Raw genomic sequence first — 3,228 nt, 5'->3', positions numbered from 1 at the left:
CCAGGCCTGCTGGGCCCTGCTTTCCAGAGCCTCTTGAGCTTGCTGCCCTTTGGGTCTTGGCGTGCAGTTGGCAGACGGAGGGCTTCAGCCCTCAGTGGCTCCTGACCTCCGCCCGGTGCCCTCTGCCTGGAGGTAGTGACCACTCACCTGCTCTGTGTTCCTGGGGCGAATGTGGGCAGGTGGGAGCTTTGGCCCTCAGTGCTTTCAGGGTTACTTGCACCTTGTGGCCTGAGGTGGGGTCTTTCCAAACTCACCTGGCTGTTTCCTCTGTGCTGCCACAGGGCCTAAGCAGACCCCAGAACATGGGGACCAGCTCCAGGCACTGACCCTCCCCGAAGTCCCTCCCGTCGTGAGTTCTCTCCTTGGCGGGCCCCAGGCTGCTGGAAGCGTGCGTGCGGCCTCCGTGGGTGCAAGTCCCCTCTGCACAGGGAGTTCCTCAGATGTGGCCTGTGGGGTGGGGCAGCAGAGGGGACACGGGCACCACCGCCGGGAGCAGGCTGAGAATGTCGTGGCCCCAGTCTGCAGCGGGCCTTGGCGGGACTGGCTGCCGGCCACACTCGGCCTCGGTTTCCCTCTCTGCAAGGAGGGGGAGGGCGGTGCCTGGAGCGCGCTTGTCACCAGGGTCTGGCGCAGGCCGCCGCCGCGCTCTCTCAGAGACCATGCCCCCAGACCCTGGGCTTTCAGGGGGGCTGGGACCCTGAGAACTGGCCCAAGGTCTGCAAGGGCCTTGTGCTCTGGGTCCGTAGGCCCAGGGGGACCTGGCCCTCGTCACACCACATCAGTATTTCCACCGCCAGTGATGGCACAGGCTGAGCTGTGGCCTCCGGTGAGGGGAGGGCGCTTGTGTCTGAACATCAAGCAGGCATTGTGAGGAAATGCAAATCCGAGCGCCTCATACCTGTAACCACAAACAAGCAGCACCGGAGGACGGGCCGCTCCTGTGGCCCTGGGTGTGAGGTGGCGTGAGGTGGCGGCGCTGGCCGGGGAGCGTCTGGGCAGTTCTCCAGGCAGTCAGAAGTTTCCAGCTGACCTAGCTGCCAGCTCCTACTCACAGCGGCCCTTCAGGTGTCCGTCAGCCGGGAAACAGCACGTGCCCACACACCCAGGCGCCACTGGGCAAGGAAGGGGGGCAGCTCTGCCACTCGCCACCCCGGGAGGGGCCAGCGCCCGATGCTGGGAGAGAAGGCAGACTCGCAGGCCAGTGGCGTGGCCACTGGCAAGGAATGCCCGGGACGGGCACTGCCACAGAGGGCTCGTGCGCAGACTGGGGAGGCCTGCCGCGGGGACGGGCTCCTTTGGGGTGGTGAAGTTCTGGAATGATGTAAATCGGGAACTCTGAAATGCAAGCATGAGGCCTCCGTCGTCCAGCTGGAGAGGTGCTCTGGCTTTCTCTGGGGCGCATCTGCCCCTCTCAGTGCCAGGTGTGAGTCACCAGCCTCACCCAGCCTCACCCAGGAGCAGGGCTGGAGGAGCAGCTTGTCTTTGTTATGAAAACGTGGATTATCTGCTGTTGTGTAAACAGCCTTAGGCCACACCCAGGTGCATTTGAAGGGACGTTTGCTGTTTCCAGGTGTAGGCAGGTGGGACCCCAGAGGCCTGGCCGCCACCCCAGACTGCTTGCCCTCTCACCTGGGCTGTGTCCAGGGACGGCCCCGTGGGGCGTGGAAGCGGGGCCTTGCAGAGCACGTCTCGCCCTCGTTGGCCCCGTGCCCACCAGAGTGACTGCCCTGAAAGCCAGCCAGACCTTGCTCCTTCCTGACCAGTGGCCAGGGCCCCGGCCGTGCAGGGAGCCTGGACTGGCCCTGGGCGGGAAGGACTCCTCCCCCGGCCACGAGCGGTTGGCCGGCCTCTCCTGCGGGCATGCCGGCGGCCGGGCGGGCTGGGACTGCACAGCGATGGCGCGGGAGGGCGCCTGTCCCGTGCCCGTCGCCCGCGGCCTGTGGCTCGCGCCGCGCAGTGAGCACCACCGCTGTAGCACACAGCTGCTGGCGTGCGTCTGCCTCTTTTAAGGTTTATGTACGCGGGCACCCAGGATCTGGGTACGGGCCAGACGGGGGGGGGGGGGGGGGAGTAAGAGGATCCACCAGAGGCAGAGCCGGCAGCAGAGCAGGCACAGGGGCGAAGTGCACCGCTGAGGGGAGCCGCGGGGAGACGGGTCTGCTGCGCCCTGGGGTCAGTCCCCGCTGATAGCTTCAGGGTGCTGCGCTTTGACCCCTGCCCCCCCAGGGAGGCCCTGGCGCTCATTTGAATGTGTGTGTGGATGTCACCCAGCCCCACCTGGCCTAGCTGGTGGCTGTTCTGTGAGGCCTGTGCCTTGCCTCGCTCCCTGGATCTGAGTCTACCTGGTGTGGAAACTCCCCACAGGTGGGGAAGGGGCCTCTGGTCAGAGCTGTCGGCGGTGTGACCAGTAACCTGTCACCGGTGGCTTCCTGCTGTGACCCCAGGGCAGCGGGGTCCTGGGCCCTTGTGGCGGCTTGTGACGGTTCACTGTCGACGCCCAGTCCCGCCCTCGTCCCTGTCGGCCCACCTGGCCAGCTGACTCAGGACCAGGTGGCTGGTCAGCGCCGCCCCAGGTGCCCACTTGGGGCAAACAGCATCTCCGCTACCGGCATGAGGTGCAGGGGTCCTGGGCCTGGCGGGGGCGCAGCCGCCAGGCCCCGATGGGCGCCCCGCCCCGTGCGAAGTTCGCAGACGGCGGGCGAGGGCTCGCTGCGGCCTGCGGGTGCTGACCTGCTCCCACCTGGACCTTTGCTCCTGGCTCAAGCCCGCTTCATTCCATCTGCGAAGCGTCTGCTGGGCCGCGGGCCGGCACCCGTGTGCCCGCTCCCGCCTGACTGCTCGGTGGTCCCCGGCCAAGACAGCACAGGAGACGGCCCGCCCGGTGAGCTGGTCCTAGGGCCAGCTGGGTGCTGGTGGGGGGTGTGGGCAGCGTGGCAGGCTCTGCTGCCCGCCCTGGCACCCCCCAGGCGCCACCCTGGCTTTCCTGGTGGGAAGCCTGTGGGGACCGAGCTGCGGACGTGGACGCGCATGCGGTGCGAGGCCGCGGTGTGCACTTGGGTGTGGGCGAGCGCGGGCGGGAGGGGGCGCATCTGTGCCCGTCCCGCGGGGCTTTGCCGTCTGTGGCTCTGAGCACCCTCACTCTCAGATTCTCTCTCGCCACCCGAGGGCCTCACCCCTGCCTCCGGTCGGCGGCCTTGGCTCTAGGGTGCTTTCGTCGGGGTCACTGTG

The sequence above is a fragment of the Condylura cristata genome, unplaced genomic scaffold (genome assembly GCF_000260355.1).
Source record: "Condylura cristata isolate star-nosed mole 26May11 unplaced genomic scaffold, ConCri1.0 scaffold00025, whole genome shotgun sequence".
Taxonomy (NCBI): Eukaryota; Metazoa; Chordata; class Mammalia; order Eulipotyphla; family Talpidae; genus Condylura; species Condylura cristata.
This window is presented reverse-complemented; position numbering follows the sequence as displayed.